General features: G+C 41.1%; 1 long non-coding RNA gene and 1 pseudogene across 1 annotated transcript in view; both read right to left on the bottom strand.

Annotated features, from left to right (window-relative positions):
* Positions 1–20910, bottom strand: part of LOC148039449 (uncharacterized) — a 51617-nt gene extending 30707 nt beyond the window's left edge. Inside the window, exon 1 of the long non-coding RNA XR_015688309.1 lies at positions 20601–20910. This is a non-coding gene — a long non-coding RNA (uncharacterized LOC148039449). The remainder of the gene's footprint in view (positions 1–20600) is intronic.
* Positions 1972–3041, bottom strand: LOC148039450 (ankyrin repeat domain-containing protein 2A pseudogene; annotated as a pseudogene).
* Positions 20911–26973: the final 6063 nt, after the last annotated feature.

Below are 26973 nucleotides of genomic sequence, written 5' to 3'. Positions count from 1 at the left end.
CTACCCTAATACATAGTAGTGAGGTCAAGAGAGGGTATTCTCTATCCCTCAAAAAATAATGGAAAATGATGCCTAGGCAGGAAAGATCAAGAAGGGTGATGCTAGCGTCAAAGATGAGGACTCCACCTTAGCAGATGTTGTGAGCACTCATCTTCATCAATTGTTTATGCTTGTAAATTTAGACTCAATGTCTGCAAAAGGAATGTATGACTCAAGCTCACAAAAGAAAATTTGATTAATGATTCAGGTTGAATTCAAGGAGGGCATGCCAAGCTACCCCAGCTGGCCACTAACCCTAGCCAAGGGGGTTCCAAATAATCGTGACGGGAACTGGACAGAACCCACCATGAGAGGTCTCTCCGTGGTTAGTTTGAATGTAGGAGGACGCTTGGATGCCAGGGGGCTCTGACTGTAAATTCCCTGCCTCCGGGTCCTAGTCAAATGATTTACGTGACTTGAGATGGATTCTCGAGGCCCTGTTATTAGTGCAAGGGTGAAAACTTGGAGGAAATAAGACGCATCCCCACGAATTGCAAAATCCATCCTTTTTGGACGAGACTTGTATTTTAGTTAAGATGATAATATAAAGTTTACTTCCAAAGAACTTGCCTAGATTGTTTTTGTGTTAGTGCCATAAGTTGCGCAAATGAACCCTGTTCCTAAAAGGCTTAATTAAGGAAGCTGTTTTTAAATGTTCCGCATAAATGTGATAGGACCTAATTAAATAACTAAAGAACGCCCAATGAGGGAAGCGGGTGGGTGGAACCCCCAACGGGTTTGGCAGGGTGGTCCCAGAGAACTGGAAGGCTTCTCACAGGTTTTTATCGGCATTCAACCTTTAGGAATTGTTAAATTGGAATCGAACTCATGCCATTTTAGGGGACCGGAATGGGATTGTGCCCTACGGGTAGGGAGGTTGAGCGACGCATCCCTCTTGTTTCCCATTCTCTTTGAACCAAGTGTGGCCTAGGTCTGCTTCGGCTTGGGTATCTCTACGTAAAGTAGGATGTCTAGGATCCGGCACAAGAATGCTGTTAGGAGACCTTGGCCTCTAGGAACCTAGATTTTAGGTCGATCCCAATGGGTTTGGCCACGAATGTTCTGTTGCAAAGCGGACTCGGGAAACCCTAGGCGACAAACCCTGGAACATTCCATGGGAGTGTCGAGCAACGATGCCTAGATTCGTTTCTTGATAGATTGCTAAGAATGTGCTTGGACATGGGCATGTTACAATGCAAACATCATTTGCTATTTTCAACACCCCCCTCAAATGATGAGTCTCTACACTTGTTGGCTTTTGCCCCCCTGGAATGTAAACATGGCCCGGGAGACTAGCTCTTTGGCAGCCTAGTCAAGTTAAGGCTTGAAACTTTACATCTTCGTAGGCTCTCTGCAAAATCCACTTTGGGAAACAAGATCCACTAAGGGAGATCCATTATGAAAATTCTTTGTTTGTTTTAAAAAATATATATATCTTTATCTTCTTCTTGCTTCTTTGGCAACCTCTTGGTTTTCATGCCCTCGTCCCTTTTGTTGATGCATGGCACTTTTCGTTTAGTCTTCTTGACAATGTCATTTTGCTTCATGCTTTTATGGTTGCTTTGCTTGACAAGCTCTCTTTTGACATATATGTCATAGATTTTGGGATACATGATTTTTTGGATTTATTTGGCTTGGGCTCATGGCTCATCATTGCATTTGTATTGATTGTTTGAGCATGGTGCAAAGAACTCATTTTGAATACGAGAAGGTCTTACCGCGAGTATACTCGAGCAGCGTCTAATTCCTTTTTACACGGTTATTGAAAACACAATGCTAATGTCTAAAGGCACTTGATGGAGTAGAGTGAAAGAGATTAGAAGCAAATTGGTTTTAAAATGGTGATTAACGTGAATGGACTTTGTGAGAGAGAGAGAGAGAGAGAGAGAGAGAGAGAGAGAGAGAGAGAGAGAGAGAGAGAGAGAGAGAGAGAGAGAGAGAGAGAGAGAGAGAGAGAGAGAGCTAACTACTACAAATTCAATGGAAAACATAAGAATCTATCACACAAATGCATCCTTCTCTAATAATTTTAGGATATCATCTTGCTTATTCAACTTGGCAACATCAATTAGTGTTTTTCCATCTTCATTCTCAAAGGTAATAGTAGCTCCACGCATTCACGCCTTCCATAGCTAGCGGCATAATGAAGCATTGTATTGTTTTTGCTGTCCACAACAACCACATCAGAGCGTGCTTCTAATAGTGCTTTAGCACACTTCAGATTTCCATAGACACATGCAAATTGTAGAGCTGTTCTCCCTTCAGAATCTTTTTCATTCTTGTTAGACCCATCAGCAAGTAGTTTTCGTAACCTCTCGATATCGCCACTTTTTGCAACTTGATGTAGGGAAGCTTGATTTGATTCAGCAGTAGATCGACTATCTTGTTGTGTGGCTCCATCCTCTTGTGAAAAGTTGCTTGTTGCTTTGCCCAACTTGCCCAATACTATAGGATCATTCTAGTACTTTATCATTGCAGAAGGTCCACCAATTTGAATTTCATCAAGAACATATTTCAACTCAGGATCTTCTTTGATCTTTGCAAGACAAGCCTCTAATTGCTCTTTTTGAGTAGGGTTGGAGAGGGCTTGCATCATGCTTGAGAGAGAGGGATCCTGCATCATTGCAGAGCCAAGCTTCTATGCCATTGTCACAAACTGAGGATTTTGCATAATTTTTTGCAACAAATTGAAGTACTTATGAGGATCCAATGGTAGTGCTGATCCTTAATCGGAGGAATCTTGTGTCATTGATTGCAGTTGTTGGGCAACGCTAGTGAAGCTGGGATCTTTCGCAATCTACTCAGCCAATTCCTTTACACTAGGATCAGAAAGTAGACTTGACATGGTAGAGAAGTCAAATGGATTGACACGCCCAGCTCCATTTGCTCGCTCCCCTTGCTTTGTCTTTGAAGCTGTAGTGGGAGAAGTTTTAGAATCTGGAAGATGAGGAGGCAGGGCCATGGTCGCGGCACGCGTGCTTCAACATCTCCCGAAGGTGGTGAGAAGAAGAATAAGAAATCACACCACTAGGCTACCTACCTTAGCCATGGCTCTGATACCATGTCGAGAATCACGGACCTAGAACTAGATGAGCTATGGTGGATGCAAATCAAACACACAATACTTGATCAAATTGAGAAATTATAACTCAAGTGAATTAGGTTTCAAGATAGATTAGCTTGGACTCATAAACACAATCTTGAGTGACTCATACTAATTGCACCATGTCATAGAAATTAGTGTCAAGTACATGCCTTTATAGCTTTTTGGATAGTACCACTTTTTCTCTATGTGCTTATGGGATTTAGGACCTCTCTTTCTAGAGCATACATCTTTGTCTATCTCTCATACAAAGCCTCTTATTGGCAACCTCTTCTAGGCATACATCCAGTCACTATGGATGTCCATGCAAGCACCATTTGCTATTTTCAACATTTGGGAGTTACATATGCTTGGAGATGACTAGGACCATGCTGCCTTTGGTGAAAACTACCTTTCTCTTTTTGTTGGCTTGTTTTGTCATGGTGATTTTGCTTTGTTCTAGACTCTTTTTTGCTACCGCATTGCGGTCTCTCCATTTCTTCAAGAATTCTTCTACATCTTGATCTCTTCAGCTTTGGCTACCTCTTGATGCTAAGGCAAGGGGGATAATGACTTCTTTTCCAGTGTAGCTAACTCAAAGGGTATGTAGCCCCGACAGTAGTAGAGTAGATCGAGTTGTTGTAGTGAAACTCCAGCACATCGAGGTACAAGGCCCAATCCTTTTGGTCCACTCGGGCATAGCTCCTGATATAGTATTCAATGCCTTGGTTGACTCACTCTATTTGCCCATCTATCTTGGGGTGGAAGGATGATGAGAATCACAACTGTGTTTCCAGGGTCTTGAAGAGTTCCTTCCACATGTCACTCATGAATCTTCCATCTCTATCTGACACTACGGCCAAGGGTAGACCATGTAGCTTGAACACATGTGTGAAGAAGAGGTGGGATACCTCCTTGGCATCCAATGGTGGCTTGGCAAGTATGAAGTGAGCTTGCTTGGAGATATAGTCCACCACTACAAAAATGATGGTGTATCCATGGGATTCGAGGAGCTTCACAATGAAATCCATGCTTATTACATTGCATGGTTAGCCAAGTACTAGCATTGGTTGGAGTAGGCCTGCTAGCTTAGAGCGTGGTGCCTTCACAAGTTGGCACGTAGGACATGTCTTGATGTAGTCTATGACTTCTTCCTTCATGTTTAGCCAAAAGAACTGCTTTCTGAGTGCTCTAAGTGTTTTTCTTTGTCCTTTATGTCCACATAGTTTGCCATCATGCACTTCATGTAAGATGACTTTCTTTAGTTCTATGTTGTTGGGGATGTACAATCTCTTTCCTACAAATAGAATTCCCTCCTTGAGGGTATACATGCCATGTGGTGTCTTGTCATCTTTCACATCTTCTATAATTTTGCGCATGTTTTGGTCTTGTTCCAAAGCCTCGTTGTTGTGCTGCTGACCACACTGACGTCTTTCAAATCAGCTTTGCAACTTAGGGCATTTGCTATCATGTTGGTGGATCCTGGTTTGTGCTTGATCTCCAAGACAAAATTGGCAAGGAAGTCAAGCCATTGAGCTTGTTTGGTAGATAGCTTTGGTTGGTATTGGAAGTATTTGAGGGAAACGTTGTCGGTGAAGACTATTGTGTGTTTGTTCTTGACATAATGCTTCCATTTTCTAAGGCAATGTATTGCTACAAGCGAGATCTTCTCGTGTGTGCTCCATCTGGTTTCAACATCTGAGAACTTCTTGGATTCATAAGCTATGGTGTGGCCTTCTTGTACCTGCACGCCCCCAATGCCATAATTTGATGCATCTATGGTTGAGATCTCAAAGGGTTTGGTGAAGTTGGGTAGTTTCAGGACACAGGGGTTTGACTCATGCATTTCTTCGTTAGCTCAAACGCAGTCTGTTGCTCACTGCCCCATGTAAATTGTTATCTTCTTTAGTTAGGTGGGATAGTGGGGGGGTGATGAGGATGTAATCTTTGATGAACCTTCTACAGAATACTATGAAGCCTAGGAACTCCCGCACTTCCCTCATAGTCTTCAACACATGCCAATTTTTTATGGCTTCTACTTTTTTCTTGGGTTCCACTTTGATACTAGCCGCTCCTACAATGAATCCTAAGAATTCTAACTCCTTTATTGCAACTCACATTTTTCTGGTTTGGCATATAGCTTATGTTGTCTTAGCTTCTCAAAAACTAAGTGTATGTGTTTTTTGTGTTTCTCTAGATTTTTGCTATATACTAGGAGATCATCGATGTAGATAATGACAAAGACATCTATTTCTGACCTAAAGACTCCATCCATGAGGCCACAAAAGGTGCTTAGCCTATTACTTAGTACGAAACCTAAGACTAGCCATTCAAAATTGCCATATCAGGTACAGAAAGCTATTTTGGGGATATCTTCTTGTGCTATGCAAATCTGATGGTATCCTGAACTAAGGTCTATGCGGCTAAAGTACTTGGCTCCATGTAGCCTATCTAAGAGGTCCTCAACTAGAGGCATGGGATATTTATTTTTGATAGTAATCTTATTAAGGACCCTATAATCTACACATAGCCTAAGGCCCCCATCCTTCTTCTTGACAAATAGTACTATGGCACCGAAGGGGGATTTGCTAGGGCGGATGAAGCCTTGTTCTTCTAATTCATGCAACTGCTTCTTCAACTCCATGAGTTCTGTTTGATTCATATGATAAGGGGCTCTAGCCAGTGGGGTGGATTTTGGAATGAGTTTGATATTGTGATCCACATCTCTTTTGGGTGGTAGGCCCTTGGGTAGTTCTGCCGACATTACATCCTTAAACTCCTCAAGTATTTCTGCCACTCTATATTAATAGCTTGGGGTTTGGGCTTCTTGGTGACCTCCTATTCAATGGGTCAAATCATGCATAGATAAACCATGTCTCCTTGCTTAACTGACTTCTCCACTTGCTTGGCACTGCATGTCATGATGCGAGGTTTGATATGTGTCACCTCACAAGGTGGTGCTTGGATCGGTGCTCCTGGTTGGCTTGTACTTGATTTTTCCATTTGGCATGAGACTCCAGGTTTATTGTCCTTCATTTGCACTTTGATTGATGTTTTGCCTGGCAACTACATTCTTTCATAGGGTACTCTAACACCTTCTCCTTGCATATCCAACATCATCTCATTAATTCCTTTCCTAAACATTGCGATGATATACTTGTCATAGAATTCTAGGCCTAAGATGACTTTAAAATCATCCATGGGAATGACTAATAAGTTGAGTTTTGCTTTCCACTTTCTTGCTTCTACTTGTATTGCAAAGACCTGTTTCACCTCCTTAGCCTCTCCTTGTGTAAAAGTTATTGTTAACCCTTTTGGGACCTTAGACAATTTTAGCCCATTTTTGGCTGTAGAGTCTGGTGTGATAAAGTTGTGGGTGGCCCATGTGTCCACCATAATGGCTTGATCCCTTTCACTCACTCTGCCCTTGATGTATAGACGTTGGGCTACTACTTCCTGGGCCACCATGCATTGGGGACGAGCATTGACTGTCCCCACCCTTGGTTGGTCCATGCTTTCATCACTTTCACTTGGAATTTCTTGGTTTGTGGGGGTTGTGGTTCCCTCTCCTCCATATGTACTAGTGACTACCACTCTAGACTCGCTTGATGAGGCTATGTCTTCCATGGGGCATCTATTTTGATAGTGGGGTCCCGTGCACTTGAAATATCTAATCCTTGTGGTTGCCTTGGGGTCTCCACCATGATGTATTTGATCCCATGAGCCCATATGATGCACTTGGAGTTGGTCTGTAGTGGTTACCCCCCCATCTTCCAATTGCTCCTCTTGGTACTAAGGTGGATTGTGATATGCGGTTTGACTCCGCATCTCTAGGAATGGGCCTATAGGGGTATTGGGTCTCGGAGTCCATGAGTTGTTGTTGAAGTTGGTGTTGAATCTGGTCTGCCCCCCTTGGGTTGTCCTCCTGCCTACTAGATCCACTAGTCTTTTAGCCATCCTCATAGCCTCGGCTAAACTGGTTGGCTCCTGTCTCTCTACATCTCTTCTAGCCATTCTTGCATGCCAAATAAGAATCCATGTAGCTTAGTGTCAGTGTCCATGTTGTGTAGTTGTAGCATGAGCTGCTTGCATTTGTTGACATACTCCTTCATCTTCCCTTGTGTCTATTTGAGGTTTCTCCATTCATCTCTGACTTTGAATTTCTCCATCTTGGGAATGAAATAGTCTTTGAGTTCCTCTTGGATTTCTTCCCATGAAAAGATGGTGTGTCTTTACTCCTGTTCCAGTAGGTACCAACAACTAGCAGTGTCCTCCTCTAAGTAGATTGCTACCACCTCTCCCTTATTGTCTTTAGTGATCCTGGCATACTTCAAGTATCTATCTACCTTAATGATCCATTTCTTCAAGACCAATATGTCCCTCTCTCCTTTGTACTTGGTGGGTTGGGGCATTTTGAACTTGCCATAGTTGTCTTCTAAATTGTCATTCTCCTCCTCTTCTCTATGGTTGTGCCTTTTGTCCTTCTTCTTACTTCCAACTTCCACTACGTTCTCCTTGTCCTTTCTTATATCTTGCGCCCTCTTAGAAGTCTCATCTCTCCCTAATCTATCCATCTTCTCTTGTAGTTTTTGCCTTCTCTCCTCCTCTTGTTGTTGTAGCACTCTCTATAACCCTACTCCACTTCTAGTTTTCTTCTCCTTTCCTCTTTCTCCTTTTCATCTGCATGTTCCTCCAAATTGAGTCTAATAGGCTTGACATGCCTTCCAACTACCTCTCTAGTCCCAGCTACCTTCTTCTCTTGAGCTACTTTCCATTCTTGTCCTTTTCTCTTCTTCCTCTCTTCCGTTGTTGGGATGGGTGCATTCTCTCTATCATCCTCCATGTGGTTGTGGAGAGTTGCGTCTCAGCTTTCGGGGTCGTCGATGCGGGGAAGCTGTGTTTCACCTTTGGGTGGTGGTTGTGTTGTGGGGAAGCCATGTCACATCTTCAGGTGGTGGATGGTGTTGGGGTCTTGGCATTGAGGGTCATCACGTTGGGGGTCGATGTGATGGGGTTGATGTGATGCGTGGCATTGTGACATGGGGCAACATGACGTGGGTCATTTTGGCTCGTTCTCTTTGGGGCATTGGATCTCCTCTCTTACTTTCGTGAGCACTCCCCCACTTCGAGCAAGAGTTTATTTGATACCAAGTGTGATGCACCTGCACTTGTTCACTCACTCAACACGGCACAGAAGGGTAACACGATATGTGATGACAAGGTATACTATTGTATTATTCAATCAAATAAACAATACAACATAGGCACATCTCAGGACTACACCCTTGTGATGTCACACATAAGAGGGTTCACCACTGGGGTAGAAGGAATCACACGTAGAATGGAAACCAAGCACGGCTTAGAGTCACTACACCCTTGTGATGTCACACATAAGAGGGTTCACCACTGGGCATAAGGAATCACACGTAGAATGGAAACCAAGCAGGGCTTAGAGTCACTACTACTCCCTATATAAGTGTTTCTGGTAGCAGTGCCATGGTATAGCTACAAAGCCCTTACGGGGGGGGGGGGGAGAAAGGGGGTACTAGGCCAATAATGGAATTCAATGTGTGTAACTATTATCAAGCCAAGGTGAAAAGGAGTGAATGGGTGAGAATAAAGGGTCATGATGGCACCCAAGAAGAGGGCCACTAGAAGTGGATGGGAAGTTGCAAGGATAAGCGGAGCTCCCCCACCATCAACTAATGGTCTAGATGCCATCAAATCCAACTAATCTCTAGATGCCATCAAATTCAATAAACATTTGTATTATAATAAATGAGTTTTAAAGTCATAGAGGTGTATAGCTTAAGTTTTGATTGACTTTTTCCTTCAAAGGCATCAATTGACTTAATTTTAGGGGTAGGGATTCTTGTATGATGCACCATGAGGGACTTTAGATCTTGGAAAAAAGGATGAACAAATTAAACCCAAAACAATGTACAAGTAGAAGTTACCTTAAGAGGAACTAAAGTTAATAAAGAAGTGAAACTATAAGATTATTTTACATATTTTGAAGTATTTACTTTCTCCTTAGATAAGGATGACTTGTAGGTCACTTACAAGTACTGATTGGACTTAATGTTATCACTACTTTGGGAAGAATGGCTTACCACCCAAATGCATACTCGCTAGAATATGGGCATGCTCTTGAGACTCTCCCAAGGGGCAAAGAGGGTCAATGACTAAAAATAACACTCCTTCCTTGTGAGTATAATTGAATTGCAATCAAATTTTGCAAGTTGTCTAATGTGACTAGATCATGATGCTATCCATATAGGTAAAATTGAGATATTAAGATAAGTATTTAGAAAATTTATCAAAGTGATGGGTTGTTAGCCACTCTAAAAGAGGGCTACAAGAGTTTGAAGAGAACCAAGACTTCAAGGACAAGAAGAATAATCATGAAACTTCAAACTAAAACATGAGATGCATGAGATGGAGCTACAAGTGACTTAGGAACCCTAAAGCAAGACAAGACATGGGATAGTCTTTAGATGTCTATGAATTACAATTTTGATAGAGAATAAAAATATACATGGTACAATATTATATCTTTTCTTAGAGAGGAACTTATAATTTTGTTATTCTAAATTGGGGATGTGTAAAATGAATTTTTGAAGTAATAAGAAGTTATGTTACTAGGATGGGAAGGAGACAATTTTCTAGTTTGAGATAGGGTGTTTGCCTTGCTTTTGATTAAATGTTGGAGAGGAGCTAATGAACCTTAAGTCACTTATTACCAAATTCCCTCTCCAAAAATTGAGTTCCATCCTGAAAGCTAGGGTCAGCTCCAATGATGAGAGCTCTCTTTGTAGTGATTGACTCTACTCTTGAGGCACGTGGAAAGCAATGGGGCTTTGGTTGCGATTCCCATTACATACTTGATAGTGGACATGGATACAATAGAAACCCTACAAACCTACAAATTTATTTATGCAAGATCCGGATGCTAGCTAAGGGTGGCTTGGTGGATTTTGTCTATGGAAATTGGATACATGTATTTATATACTTTACATATGGGTCCTAGATTAGGGGTTGGGATGCTAATATGGCATTGCACCTTGGAGAAGGTGCAAGATAAATACATTATTTGTAACCATTTTCAAAATATTGTTTGATATTTTCTTTGCATGGTGCCTAAATTATATGAATGAACCTTCTACCCAATAACCTAATTAAGAGACTATTTTTTATATGTCAGGCTAAATATACTAGGTAATTAGACAATTAAGTAATTAGCAGGAGGGTAGATTCCTCCGATAGTTGGGCAGTCTCGATGGGGTTTCGATGAGCCGAGAGGTTTCCCTTAGTATGATAAGATGGCTTGCTAGTAAGAAGGGCTAAAACATTGACCATCTTCGAAATGTTTAGAATATGGCCTTGTGTCATTTTAGAGAGATGGGGTGAAACTTTGTTGTTAACTCTATCAGACGCAATAGGTGATGGGAAAGAAAGCAAGGCACTAAAACTTTTTAGTTTTGATAACATCAAGCAGTAACAAATGTAATTTGAGTGTGAGGATCACTCCTGTACAAGTTATAATAATCTTTACGAAGTCGAGTTCCACTTTGTCTAGGCACCCAGGGGGCAAAAGGGATTGGAGCTGTGAGGTTTCTGCTGCCAGTCTCAATCCAAGGCACACCTTTTAGTAGTCCATTAATAGGTTTTCCAAAAATGATGCCGCTTGTTGGCACTCCCCTGGAGTATCACGGGGTTTGTCACTTAGGCCCTACTGAGTCTACTTTGCAACGTTTTGGCCGCCAAACCCACTAGGATTGACTTGAATTTTTGGGTTCCTAAATTAGACGGGTCTCCTAATAGCCAGCTAGCATCAATAATTTTGAGTTTTCACTTTCTACAAATTACTTGAATTGAAGTGAACTTGCCATTGCACTTGGTTCAAAGAAAATGGAGACGAAGGGGAGTGTAGTACATCAACCCTCCTGCCCATAAGACAAAATTCCATTCCGATCCCCTAAAACAATGCAAGTCGGTTCTACCTAATGACTAGTTAGTTAATTTATCATCTTTCTATTTCTATCGCCGAGTTAGAAAAGCTTCTAGCTAATCGGGACCACCCTACCATCGAACAAATCCGTCGGGGTCATGCCCACCCGCTTCCCTTTGATGACGGTATCATCTTTAGTTTTTTAATTACCTACAACACATTTATTGAAACATATACAGCTAGTTTCCTCAATTAGTTCGTTAAATCATAGGTTTCTTTACATAATTTATTTCACGGACACACATACAATTCAAACAATCCTTGAATAAAACAAACTCTTTTATTATATTGGAAGTTTTTTACAATTTCCATCTTTCTGTCTTTGTCGAAGATATACAGAATTCCATGAGGATATTCTACTCACCAAGATTCTGCCATTGTAAACTAGTATTTAGGGTTTCAGGATCCCATCCTGGGTTACGAAGGGGCTCATTAGATTCTAGGAGTAATGCGGAATTTACAACTACAGCCCCCTTGGCACCCACATCTCCTACTGCCTAAGGCTATCCCTAAGGACACACCTTTCGCACGGAGCTGGTTTAAGCCTCTCAAAGCAATAACCATGACCCCCTTGGAGTAGAGTCTTGAAGCTAGCTTGGGGGTAGCCTAGTGCAATCTTTTCCTTTTATCCTGTTTGTCAATGTTTTTAATCAGAGATCTAGTTTCTAGCAAACACAAACAATCCTTTCAAACATATGTCAATGATGCAATGACAATCATACCATTGTGTAGATCATAGCTTCACATAGCGAGGATAGTCCTTATCTTAAGGTAACCTTGCATTCTAATGAGGATTCTCCTCCCCATAAAGAAGTGTTGAGTACATTTCTTATAATATGTTAGGCAAGACATGAATTTTCCATTTGGGGCTAACTTACCCAACATAAGCAAATTTCCTTTAGAAAAAATGTTGCGACAATAATTTAACGAGATGATTTTCAAGACTCTTAAATAGACATTCACTTTTTATAACAAGTGTTAATCAACCTTAACCCTGTTGCATTGAAAATATATCGAGTTATTCTATTAATCTCGAGTGCACATATAGTAATTTGCTCTTTCGTGCAATATTCTCCTGCAACTATTTCCATCATGATTTTATGAATTATAATCTCGATTATTCTAATCACAAATCATAGGTAGCAATTAACCATTTATGCATGTATTAGTACGCTCTCTAGATGAAATTGCCATTTTGTGTAAGTGTAAAATATGAAAGCTAATATTTGATGGACTTAATCCTTATATGGATGATGTCCATGCAATCTAACAAGTAGATCTTATACCATTTAATGCAAAAGCTAATATTTTATATAAAAATTTGGCATAAATCTTATTATTTTATGTGGAGATATGAAAACAATAGCCTATTTTTGAAACATGAATAACCTGGTTTGGCACGACAACATTGGAAATTTAGTCTTTGCTCACACTTTCATTTCCCAAGCCCAACGTTCCATTGGGTAGTGGTTGAAAGGGAAGTGGAACCCAGGAGGAAGAAGCTTGGCGGTGAGAGCTATGGCGGATGGAGAGCAAGAGCTAAGAGAGTGAGGACTCAAAAGTGGAAACTCCAATAACCACAATGTGTGGCCAGGCATTCCTTTATTCAAATTGCCACTAAAAGAATAAAGAATAAGTGACTGTGACGGGCACCTGCCACCTGCAGTGTGCATTGGCGGGTACTGTTAGTGTAGTAATACACGAGTGGCTGGGCAGAGGCGCCTTTACCCCCAACAACCTTCCACTTAAAGGAAAATCTACCCCAGTGAGAGAGAGAAAAAAAAGACAGTATAGCATGTATACATATACAACAGGATGAGGAAAAAAAAGATGTCATCTCATGCAATGCCTATCAATCTCTTGAGGAAGGCAAAGTGCTCAGTAGTGAGGCTCTTCGTGAGCAAGTATGCAGGATTTTGCTTAGTCGAAATCTTGACAAGGTCAATAGATCTGTCCTCAATGACCTTGCGAATGAAGTGATACCTCACCTCAATATGTTTCGTATTTGCATGGAAGACCAGGTTCTTGGCCAACTGAATGGCACTCATAGAATTCGAATGCAGTGTAGGCATAACATCTGTCATACCAAGGTCAACAATCAAACGGCCCAACCAAATAGCATCCTTGCAAGCCTCTGTGGCTGCAATATACTTGGCCTCTATAGTAGAAAGGGCCATACACTTTTGCGCCCTAGACATCCAAGAGATAGCCCCTCTAGCATAAGTGAATACATAGCCAGAAGTGGACTTCCTACTATCTGCATATCTTGCATAATCAGAGTCAGTGTACCCCACGACTCTTGTATCCTGGCTGCCATAACAAAGACACATATCTACTATTCCCTTCAAGTACCTCATGATACCCTTCACGGCATCCCAATGTTTCTTGCCAAGTGTAGCCATATAATGTGCCACAACCCCAACTGCAAAAGCAATATCTGGATGGGTGGCTATCATGGCATACATAAGATTGCCCATGGCTGATGCATAGGGAATCTTGGCCATCTTAGCCCTCTGCTCATTTGTCTGCGGACAATCAGCCTATGAAACCTTCACATGAGAAGGTAATGGACAACCAATAGGCTTAACATCCTACATGCGGAAGCGCTCAAGGACTTTATGAATGTACTCCCTCTGTGACAGATAGAGTAGTCCCTGAGATCGATCGTGCGTAATGCGCATACCAAGTATATGAGAGGCATGTCCCAGATCTTTCATCTCAAAGCTCTTCTTGAGCTGAGCCTTAAGAGCATCTAGCTCTTTATGAGCGGTCCCTGCTAAAAGCATGTCATCCACATAGAGTACCAAAATTACTAAAGAATCATCACGGGCTTTCTTCGTGTACAAGCACAGATCCATAGCACTACGGATGTAGCCCTGTGATTGCATGAATGCATCAAACTTATGGTACCACTCCCTAGGTGCCTACTTCAAACCATATAGACTATTCTTTAGCTTGCACACTAGGTGTTTCTTACCAGGGTGCGCAAAGCCCTTAGGCTTCTCCATGTAAATCTCATCATGCAAGTCCCCATGTAGAAAAGCCGTCTTGACATCCATCTGGTACAAGTCCAGGTCAAGTTATGCAACCAAGGCCAAGACTAAGCATAGGGTGGTCATCTTGACCACAAGAGAAAATACTTCATCAAAGTCAACACCATGCTCTTGCTTAAAACCCTTAGCAACCAATCGAGCCTTGTCTATCGGCTTGGGGTGTTCAGGGATACTTTTCAGCTTGTACACCCACTTGCATGGCAAAGCCTTCTTATCCTGAGGCAAGGAAACCAAATCCCAAGTCAGATTCTTATGCAATGAGTCAAGCTCAGACTGCATAGCCCTCTCCCAAGAGTAACAATCACCCCTGCGCATAGCCTCATCATAAGTGAGAGGCTCTCATGCATCTGTAACCAGTATACATAATCATCCATAGAGGGCACAAAATGGTTAGTCTCTAGTAGAATGTCTCAACCCAGGATTTGCTGCCTGACCAACATCCTGTCTAACATCAACATGTCTAGCATTTGGGACATGAGCATTAGGTGATGCTACACATTGTCTAGTTGGTCGTGGAGAGAGCTGAACGGGAGCAGGTGGCTCCTCTTGAAAGATAACTCTGCGTACCTCAACCACTTTCTCAGGCTGCATATGCATTTTGTCCTCATGAAAGATGACATCATGGCTGTGAATCACTTTTTGCGCTTGCGGATCCCATAGACGGTAGCCCATCTCTCCTGCATCTCCATAGTCAACGAAAATGCATTTGACACTTTTAGGATCCAATTTATTGTGTTTGTCCTTGGGCACATGGCAGAATGCCTCACATCCAAAGACACGCAAATGATCATAAGAGGGGGGCTTGCCTGCCCATACCTCCTCAGCAACCTGAAAGTCAATGCCACTGCTAGGCGATGTGTTAATGAGATGCATTGCAGTAGTAACTGCCTCAACCCAAAAGTGCTGCAGTAAGCTAGCCTGGCTAAGCATGCTACGGACGCTTTCCTGAATGGTCCTATTCATGCATTCAGCATACCATTCTGGGGAGGGATGTAAGGGGCAGTCAATTGATGCTTAATACCCCGCTCATCACAAAACTACTCAAAAGCACGTGATACATACTCACCCCCATTATCTGACCTTAGGCATTTGAGCCTTTTCCCAGACTGGTTCTCTGCAAATGTGTTTAAGACATCGGATTTTCTTTTTATGGGATAAGCCCAAACCTTACGTGAGTAATTATCTATGAAAGTAAAAAAGTACTTTGCCCACCAAGTGACTGACATGGCATGGGCCCACGTACATCGGAGTGCACAAGAGCCAAGGGCTCACCCATGCATTTCTTATCAGACTTTTTATGTGTATTTCTAGTCTGCTTGCTATACAAATAATGATCACAAGAATCAAAATGCGAAGATCAAAAGGCAGAAGATACTGTAAAGCACGGAGCATTTTCATTCCTTTAAGAGACATATGTCCCAAACAAGCATGCCAAAGGGATACATGGGGAATAGAGCCCATAGAAAAAATATGATCCAATGTAGCTCCAGATACAATTAAGGGATAGAGGCTACTAGACTTGGCACCTCTTGCAAGCACAAGCTTGCCACTAGTAATCTTCCATGCAGAGTATCCAAAAGAAACAAAATACCTTGTATCATTAAGCAGTCCAGCTCACATAAGGCTGCAAGTCAACGTAGGTACATGGCGTACATCATGCAAAACAAAAGAACTGCCAGGAGGAAACTGCAACCTAACATCTCCAATGCCCACAATGTCAAGAGACCTATCATCACCAAGACTCACAAAACCAGACATGGTACGATAGGTATGAAACCAATCTCTATAGGGTGTCGCATGAAAGGACGCACCCGAATCCAGGAGCCAACACTGCGCATATATAGAATGTATATCATAATCCTGTAAGGCATTGCACGAAGAAGCTGCAAGTATGTAATCATCATCTGAATCAGTGGCCTGCATGACATTAACCTCTTCTATCTTCACACTGGACTTTGCAGGTACAATACTGCGCTCAGAAGATTTTTCCCCTACACTTTTTCTTTTCCCTTTTCCTTGCGCTTATCATTGCGCATTTTATGGCACTGCAGCCTAATATGTCCTAATTTCCCACAATAATGACAGGTAAGATCAAACTTCAATCCACGGGATTACTGTGACCACATGACTTGGACCTGAACTTCTGAGAGTCCATGCCCTTATAATCATTATCATGCTTGCCATGTCTGCCACCTCTAACGGTCTCAATGCATGTGAAGAGCAGGAAGCATCATTGTTTCTCCTGCTGTTTTCCTCAGTCAATAAAGCACTCTCAACATCTTTAATTTTCAACCCATCAAGCTTGTTCGTGCATATGGGAGTACGGAGGACATCCCATGATTCAGGCAAGGTGCCAAGTAGAAATAACACGTGCAAGTTGTCTTTGAACTCAATACCCTTTGACAAAAAAATCTTCACGATAGCATGAAATTGACTAAAATGAGATGAAAGGGAGGTCCTCTCTTTCATATGAAGGTCCATTAACTGCTTCAGCCCCAATACATCTATGGAGTAGGACTTTGCTGTGCATAGAGCTCCTGAATCTTCTCCCATAAATCCCATGCACTCTGATTTTCATCTTCAACAACATTATGATGGACCTTTTCTGAGAGTGATAAAATAATGGTAGACTTGCATAGCTCATCAACTTCCATCCAAACATCATCATCCATATCCTGAGATTTGACACCCTTGAAATGCAAGGGTTTAATCTGCAACTTCTACACCAAAACTTGCCATATTTGGGACTTCCAATACGCATAGTTGGTACCATCCAACTTGGCAATGTTAAAGAGAGCTTTGTCTTTCAGATGACTAGCCATACTGTCCCAAATCAATGCAAAAAAGTAAAATTGCAAGTTGCTGTAATTAGCAAAAAATGCACTAAAACCACTGCTAAAACTAGCTGAAAGAGTGGATTTCACCAAGAGAAGCCCCTGTCCAAAAAATATGACCAAGATAACATCAAATAGCAAGCATTACCCCCATAGAAGTGCTCAAAATCTGTAGATTTCAGCTTGCTGTAATAAATGATAGTAGTATGTAAAACTGTCCCAAAATGAAGCAATCACTAATACATATGTCACTGACATATGTCACTGCAACTGCCAGGTAGCAAGATACATCCAACAGTGAGTTTCCAGGGGCAAGAAGGTACCAAGAAATGTCAAACCAATCACCTGTCAAGCAAGATACATCTCATAGGTCTAGAAGTCATGCATGTAATGGGTCTCGGGGTAAGAGAGGAGACCAAGCACAAGCACAACTGATATAGCAAGAAGCTCAATACATAACCATCCAAGATGCATATAAAATTGACAAGCCTGTGATAGAGATAGGTGCTTGCCCCAATAGGTGTATCAAATCATCCTGCTATAGACAAATTGTAGACATAAAGCTTTCAAGAGACCAAATGCATGTAACTATCCCACAAGCTCAAGGTCAAGTGTAAGTAAAACTCTATGTACTTTCGAATATGCCAAGAGGTTCCCACTGGAAGTAAAGTCAGATGCAAAGAGAGTAAGCGACACTCTAATATATCGAATACATAGCATCAGACATGCCAAATCCAAGTAGGGTACATTCGGAGCAGAAATCCCAAGCTATCTTAGACTCGTAAAGCATAAGCCTCAAAGAGCATGTAATTGACAACCAAATGTAATGCCCAGTAGATCTAGGATGCTCAAATATATTTGAAGATGAAGCTCCAAGTAACTATCAAGCATGGAAAAACCAAGTGGCATCCATATCTGACCAAAGCATAAATGCAAGAGGCCTAAATATCAAGCAGTGACAATAGGCATAAACTGGTCCAAAGCATGCCAACTGAAGCCAAATGCAAGCAATGACAATAGGCATAAACCGGTCCAAAGCATGCCAACTAGAGCCTAATCCAAGCTTAGAAGCATTCCGGAACCAGTAAGAAGTATTTGACAACCTCCAAATACATCTATATGATCATTCCACCCTCTAGTAAGCACCCCGTATCCATGAACCAATGCATATACCAAGTAAATGAGCTTCAACCCACTATATTACAACAAGTAATTTACTATTAAATGAAGCTCAAACGGTGCTCAAATATGCTCCAAATCAGTCCCAAAGCATAGACATAGAATCCCATAACATCCGGGTATCACCGGGTATCAATAGGCATCAAACATGCAATGCTGCCAAGAAGCATCAAACAGTAAATGTCAAGTGTTGCCCTGTTTTGACACTTCTAGGACTGTGTATATAGCAAAGGGCTGAAGGGGGAAGCACTCAAATTGGTCACCAGGAGTTAAGCACTAATGCCGGGGAGTCAAGCAATGCTCAGGAAGGTTGCTAAGAGTGTCGGGAAGCCAAGGAAGAGCAAGGAAATGTCGGGAGTAGGTCAACCCAGCCCCCTAAAAATGCGCCAAAAATTGCGTGTGCTATTCCTGGGGGCTGGGGGTCTTTAAAAGCCCTCGGGGGTACTTGGCAATGTCAAGGGGGCTCCAATGCAGCCCCGGAAGAAGCCGATGAAGGTCCAGAAGCTTGGGGAGGAGGCATGAGATCAAAACATACTTGCAAATGAAGGTGCTATGGTTGCCATTAAAGCTCAGGTTGAAGCTCTTCAAATTTGGGCTGAAGAGAATGCCGGGCAAGCTCCAATTCCTTTGCTTTGATACTAGTTGAAAGAGAAGTGGAACCCAAGAAGAAGAAGCTTGGTGGTGAGAGCTATGGTGGATGGAGAGCAAGAGCCAAGAGAGTGAGAGACTCAAAAGTGGGAACTCCAATAACCACAATGTGTGGCCCAGCCTTCCTTTATTCAAACTATTACTAAAAGAATAAAGAATAAGTGACTGTGACAGGCACCCGCCACCTGCAGTGTGTAGTGGTGGGTACTGCCAGCGTAGCAATACACGGGCGGCTAGGCAGAGGCGCCTTTACCCCCAACAATGGCAGCTTTGGCAACCTCGGGCACTCCCATATCTCCAACAATACCCATTCTTTGATTGATTGCGATGGTTCTCATGGTCTTTCCACCTTGTCACTTTGAAGCCATCATTCTCACAAGCGGGTTCGAGAGATAGAGAAGATGGAATGAATTTGAGATGGGAGAGCATGAGAGAGGATGGCTTAATCAAAGACTGCAAGAGAAGGGGGGGTTGAGCTAAGTCTCTCCCTCTCTAACTCTCTTTCTAACTCTCTCCATCGCAGCCTCTCAAGGTAACTCCCTCCCTCTCTCTCTCTCTCTCTCTCTCTCTCTCTCCAGCTTCCTTCCATAACCTCTCGGGATCTCCCTTGGCCTCTAAACTGAGTAGAGGTCATGCCTTTTTATAGACTGAAGGAAGTGCAGGCTGCCTCTCCCTTCCCCTCTCTTTCTGCCCTCTTTTAGGCAAAGACAGTTCCTCCACTCATAGTGGGGAGCTTCTTTCTCTCTTCTTTTATTATTTTTAATTTTTCTTTCTTTAATTTTTTGAACTAAGAAAAGAGGGGGAGGTGTCGTGAGGCTATCAATGCCTATAAATGGAGATAAAGAAGATTTTCTCTTTTTTAATGGTAAATAATATTTTTCTGGTGATCATGACAATGAAGAAGATGATAATTATAATGACAACGATCATGACCCCCTTAGAGTAGGGTCTCGTAGCTAGCTTGGGGGTAGCCTAGTGCAATCTTTTCCTTTTATCCTATTTTTAATGTTTTTAATCAGAGATCTAGTTTCTAGCAAACACAAACAATCCTTTCAAAACATATGTCAATGATGCAATGACAATCACACCATCATGTTGCTCACAACTTCATATAGCCAATAGTCCTTATCCTAAGGTAACCTTACATTCTAATGAGGATTATCCTCCCCATAAAGAAGTGTTGAGTACATTTCTTACAACATGTTAAGCAAGACATGAATTTTCCATTTGGGGCTAACTTACCCAACACAAGTGAACTTCCTTTAGAAAAAATGTTACGACAATAATTTAACAAGATGATTTTCAAGACCCTTAAATAGACATTCACTTTTCATAGCAAGTGTTAATCAACATTAACCCTATTGCATTGACAATATATCGAGTTATTTTATTAATCTCAAGTGCGCATATAGTCTTTTACTCATTTCGTGCAATATTCTCATGCAGCTATTTCCATCATGATTCTATGAATTATAATCTCGATTAATTTAATCGCAAATCATAGGTTGCAGTTAACTGTTTATGCATGTATTAGTATGCTCTTTAGACGAAACTTCCATTTCATTTAAGTGTAAAATATGGGAGCTAATATTTTATGTACTTAATTCTTATATGGATGCTGTCCATGCAATCTAACAAGTAGATCTTGTACCACTTAATGCAAAATCTAACATTTTATGTAAAAAATTGGCATAAATCTTATTATTTTATGTGGTGATATGAAAATAATAGCCTATTTTTGAAACGTGAATAACCTGGTTTGGCATGATGAGATTGGGAATTTCATCTTTGTTCACACTTGCGTTCGCCACACCCGATGTTCCATTTTGGTAGTGGCAACTTCGGCAACCTCGAGCACTCCCATATCTCCCACAATACCTATTCTTTGACCCCCGGTTGCAATGGTTCTCATGATCTTTCCACCTCGTTACTTTGGAGCCATCGTTCACAAAGTAGGTTCGAGAAATGGAGAAGGCAGAATGAATTCGAGATGGGAGAGCATAAGAGAGGATGGCTTAATCGAAGACGGTGAGAGAAGGGGGGGTTGAGCTAAGTCTCTCCCTCTCTAACTCTCTTTCTAACTCTCTCTCTCTCAGCCTCTCAGGGTAACCCCCCCCCCCTCTCTCTCTCTCTCTCTCTCTCTCTCTAGCTTCCTTTCACAACCTCTCGGGGTCTCTCTTGGCCTCTAAACTGAGTAGAGGACATGCCTTTTAATAGGCTGAAGAGAGTGCAGGCTACCTCTCCCTTCCCCTCTCTTTCTGCCCTCTTTTAGGCAAAGACAGCTTCTCCACTTAGTCTGCAGGAAGCTTCTTTCTCTCTTCTTTTATTATTTTGAATTTTTCTCTCTTTAATTTTCTGAACGAAGAAAAGGGGGGAGGTGTCGAGAGGCTGTCAACACTTATGAATGGAGATAAAGAAGATTTTCTTTTTAAAAAAAAGGTAAATGTGATTTTTCTAGTGATTGTGACGATGAAAAAGATGATAATTATGATGACGATGATGAGGATGATGAGGTCTGTGTGATTGCAATGGCTTTACGAGTTTGTTGAGCTCTATTTGTCAAGCTAATCCAAGCGATCTTTATGACATGCTTTGTGTCCTGGTGTAACCAATCAAGTTGATCATCATGATTTTGCGGATGATGATGATTAGGATGTCGATGATGATGAAGATGATGATGGTGATGTCGACGATGAAGATGACGTTGATGATGATTAGGAGGGGGTGGCCTTTTTTTCGGTGGCCGTCAGTTCGAGGGCCACCCCCCTTATTTCTTTAATTAGTTTTAGCTTTGTTAGTTTTTAATCATTAGTTTTTAAAGTTTTATTAAGGCTAGTTTTTAGACATAGTTAGTTTTTAGTTAGTAATTCTACTAACTTACTAACTTAACTAACTTATTATCTAACTTACTTACTCTTAACTAAATTACTAATGTATAAGATAATTTAACTAACTAGCTAACCTTACTAACTTATAATTTGACTAACTTTTATAAATTTCACGGAAATATTATAGGAGCCCTCTAGACCTATGTATAAAAGCCAAAAAGTTAATGAAAGAGATCATTCAAGTGTGTGCCAACTCTTGAGTGAGTTCTCTTCTATCTACATTCTATTGCTTGAAGCTCTTGTGTGTGCCATTTAGAGAGAAAGCGAGAGGGGGAGAGAGTGAGGGAGAGAGACTTACAAGGGGAGTGTGAAGGAGGGGTCGTGAAGCACTTGTGGTGATCCTCCACCTCCTTTTATCTTAGCACGTTTCACTTGATGATTGCAAGAGGCAAGTGGTGGACTACATGTTATTTGAGAACTTGCAAAAGAAGGTAGTGCCACTCGAATCATGAGACCACCTTGGCTTTCAGGTGTCTACTACAAACTTAGTCCCATTGGTTGCTTTTGCCGATTGTGAGAGTAGCCATTGTATGAGAGAGGTGAGAGTTGGCTTACCTCAAATGGTCAAACTCCTAAAACAATAGGAGCCCTGTGCATGTCCTAGAAATCAAGCACGATTGTAGTCCGACATTTTGGTTCCATTACCAAGACGGTGGAATCAATCATCCAAAGCATTTGCCTCTCTATCATGCATAGGAATGGGAAAGGGGGTGTGAAGGGCAAGCAAGAGTTGAGAGGTTTGATTTTTGCTGGCACAATAGTTTTTTTCAAAACATATATGGTTGGATTGAGACAAGAGAGACAGTGGTGTTAAGGTTTCTCTTTGTTACAGTAGGTTGCACTAGGTACTTTAGAATTTGGAAGTAGTCTCAAGTAGGAATATAATAGGTTAGGAGTAAATACACATTGAATACCTACTATAAAACTCCAAGGAAAAGACTTAGAGTGGTTGAGAAACAAATGTGATAAGGGAGATCCCTTCTAGATAGAATTGTGAGACAACAGTTGATTGTTTGCCAACTTCTAAGTGAGTTCTCTTCTACCTATGTTCTATTGCCTGAAGCTGTTATGTCTGCCATTGAGAGAGAGAGTGAGAGAAGGAGAGAGGGCTGCAAGGGGATTGTGAGGGACAGGTTGTGAAGCACTCGGTGATCCTCCACCTTCTTTTACCTCATCATGCTTTGCTCGATGGTTGCAAGAGGTGAATGGTGGACTGCACATTTATTTCGAGAGCTTACAGAAGAAGGTGGTGCCACTTGGATTGTGAGACCACCTTGGCTTCCTAAAACTACAACAATGAGCGACCTCCAGGTATGTCTACTATAAATTTAGTCCCATTGGTTGCTTGTGCTACTTGTGAGAATAGCCATTGGATGAGAGAGGTGAGAGATTAGGTGACAGCTGGTTTTCCTTGGATGGTCAAACTCTTGAAACAATAGGAACTCTATACGTGTCCCACATGTCGAGTGCAGTTGTAGCTCGACACGTACTTTTGTATCTTTATTTACTCATTTATGATGCATACTATGCATATCCCCCTCCCCTTTTAATATAGAAGTAATTTTGATCTAGATACACATTACTAAAAGATAAAGATGCTTATGATGTGCATCAACAATTCCCAACTATTGTATATGTACTAGTTTTGCTATAGACTTATAATCTTTGTTGGATGTTTTTTATTCTTATCATTGTCTATGATTGTCCCCTGTTTTTTCCTTTTCCCTTACAAGAAAAAAGATAAAGCAACTTTCTCTAGAAATTTTGATTGAAGAAACAAGTATAATGACTTAACCTATTTATCTTAGCGGTCTATTGCTCTTTTCAAAACACCTTTATGATGTCTTACTTTGCTTCTTATTGCAATCAAGTCATAGAATCATGAAAATAACTCTAGTAATAGAGAGAAAAGCGTGTCTCATAACTTTCTATTGGGTAGGTATGCATATCTTAATTGTTTTAAACCAGACAATTCTACCTTGTTAGTTTTAAGAACATATACACTGTACTCTTTGTACATAAGTTTAGAATTTGTACTTTTCTTGCTTCACATAGTGTTATCTCTTGACCAATCAAACTAGCCTCAAGCAAAATTTGCCACAATAGTCAAGGCTATGTAGAGTTATTCGAAAGAAAATTATATAACTCAAAAAGTATGGAGCTAGAGTACCTTAGAAATGAAAATAAATCTTATAGGTTGAGAGCGGATTTTAGAGGTAATTTTTGAAGGAGAAAAGAGCCCAAGAGGCCGTAGAAATCCAAATTTTTGTGCAAAATGAAACACAAAACTCTATATTAGGTTATTTAAGAAAAAATGTGTGGTTTTTGGGTTTTTAGTGTGCATTTGCCGTTCCCATGGAATGAAATATGCTAAGAAAATTATTTTCTATAAGCGTAACTAGTCTACACTTGAAAATCAGTAATTATCTACAATTTTCTATAAATAAATAGAAAAAACAAAGAAAAATAGGAAAGTTTAGATTTTTTGCATCATAAAAATAAGGAAAAATAAGATTTACGTTTGTGGGTATAGGATAGAGATGAAGTATAAGGTTTAGCCTTAGTTCAGCCCTATCCCTTTGTTAGAGGGAATTTTTATCACTTTTAATAAATAAAAATACATTAAAAACCATATATTACACCTATCAATGCATGAAAATTTTTAAAATATGGTGGGGAGTAAGGGGTTGATGAGTGGTTGAAGTACATTAAATTTTGATGTTCCATGTTCATATCATATAGGGTTCCTGGTTGTTTAAAATTAAAAAAGGACTAGTAGTGCGAGGAAGCTCGGTGCTAGCCCTAAGCAACGAAGCATTATCGTAGTAAAAGAAAATCATGAAAATAATTGTCTTCTCACTTTTACGTTGCTGATTTTCAATGAGAATTTGTTTGAGAACGATGGTCATATTCACACTTGCATTGATACACCACATGGTATCGTATCTTGGATGCATAACACCTATTTGTATAAGTGATGACTGATGCTGATGAGCGTGTGAATTATGCCAAGCTGTAAGGCTAAACATTCGATTCCTTGGGAGTAATTTGGTGAGGTTTATATATCGTCTCTTGGATCATTTATCAAAAGAGTGGACTTTGTGTCGAATGTGTTTTATGTTTATGGTGCATCTTGGGGCCAATCCCCGAGGTGTAGGAGAGCCATAGTGGAGCCACATTGATCAATCGAGGGGTGCTTCCTTTGTGTATGCTACGTGGTGTATAACACCAACATAATTAGGGATTCATTGTGTGAGGAGTGGGAAAATAATTATTTGGTGGACTACGAAAAACTAACAAATGCAAAGTCTTAGACGCTCTTGGCCACCACGAGGCCGTGTGGGGTGGTTTTAGGTGAGTAGTAGAGGTCCCCGGCCAGTTCCTTAGGGCCAGTGTCTAGCCCGTTTTAGATCTCGACAGGTGGTGTGTTTGCCGGGAGCCACTAGTAGATCTCGACAGGTGGTGTGTCCAGCCCGTTTTAGATCTCGACAGGTGGTGTGTTTGCCGGCTTTTGAATATTGGCTAGAAGAGGGACCCATTATTTTTCTTAATTTCTAATTGGGAGTTGCCTTGAAGCGGTGGATATTGAATTTAGGTTGATTAACAATTCGGTTACCAGCATAACATTTAATCTAAGGAATCCCCATAACCTAAAGGATACTTTGTTCATCCTAAATGGTTTAGTGGGATCTTTGGTTATTTTATCATTTTCCCCGAAAGTGACACCATGCTTGAGTTTGGGTGGGCCACTGTGGGGAAGTACCCATGGAGCGACTTTTGAGATTAATAGGCCATGGGAGTTAGAGAACACATTATAAAGCAAAAGTGAGGCTAAGAGGGCACAATCATCCACTAATGATGATGAAATTTTAGATGAAAATACTGTGATAACAATGGTTAACATGCATGACTCCTAATCCCGATCCAAGAATACATTTGATGCTAGTGCTTGACATAGTTGGGTACCGTAGTGCAATTGCTAAGTTCCAGAAAGCATTGGATGATATCTATGTGTGTGGGAAACCATTGTTGGCAAGAAATATTCTATTGGGACCTATCCTAGGTTCTAGAGCAAAGTGATGGCAGATGAGAATAACCTCGCTAAAGTACCACTAGTCTAGTGATGGGGTAGATTCCCTATTGCGTCATGTTGGACTCCCTAAACCACTCTATGAGTTGGCAGAAAGGGAAGCGCAAGGAACTAGTGACTCTTCTACATCGATAAAGGTGGAAAAAAAAGAGATTAGGGGCCATGAGACAATGGGATTAGGTCAAGAGGAATACGAAGATTTTGAGGACCTAGTCTTGATCCCAAGGAAGAGGACTAAATGTCCTTCTCCTTATAGGGATCTCGCAATGTTTCATGGGCTACTAGATGAGGATCCGATGCTACATTTGAAAGAATATGGCCTAACTTGCCTTGCAAGTGGGTTTGACAATCTGCATCGGATGCTTGTGTTCTCGAGTACCCTAAAAGGAGAGGCTACAAAATGGTATTGGAGTCTCCCAAGAGGGTCAATCAAATCATTCAAGGACTTATGTGATAGATTTTTAGATGAATATGAAAAGAAGGTTCCCGTGACTGGGGTCTTGGGACAACTTATACAGATTTGGCAAGAATTATATACCTATGTCAAGGAGTACACGAGAGCCTTTGATGACTTTCTGAAGCTTTGGCCAGTCAATTACGAGAAGATGTGCTTGGTGAACTATTTGTTAGTGGCTTGGGAATAAGAACATAGTTCCAAGTTAGGATAAAAACCCTAAGTCACTAAAGGAGACAAAGGTTTAAGCAGATGACTATGAGAGATATATTTAGAGGTGTTGGGAGAACTATTGGAGTTTTCCCCACACCCTTGAAATCCATAAGGATTGGCAACATTTACTGAATGTTAGTTTTGTTGGAGGTGAAATGACATGTATACTAGGGAGAATCCTGGCATTAACTATAAAGATGCTAAGGCCCAGGAACCTTGGCCTCCTAGTGCAACCAATCCCATGTTCCAAAGCCATGAGCTAGATGGAAATGGGTATAGACTTAATTGTGGAAAATCAGAGTTACAGCATTGGAATGTGTGCACAAGAGGAAGGAGAGACCTCAAAGTACAAGAACAACATCTTGCTTACTAAGTTGCTTAGAAGTACAACTTGGATACACTCTCCCTTGATTGATAGTGACCCATAGGCTGTTTATATAGCCTCTGTCAAGCTAGGGTTAGGGTTTCCCCTGCCCCTAGGG

The sequence above is a fragment of the Lygodium microphyllum genome, chromosome 2, assembly GCF_053477565.2.
Source record: "Lygodium microphyllum isolate KBCC chromosome 2, Lygodium_microphyllum_v1.1.10, whole genome shotgun sequence".
Lineage (NCBI taxonomy): Eukaryota > Viridiplantae > Streptophyta > Polypodiopsida > Schizaeales > Lygodiaceae > Lygodium > Lygodium microphyllum.
This window is presented reverse-complemented; position numbering and strand designations above follow the sequence as displayed.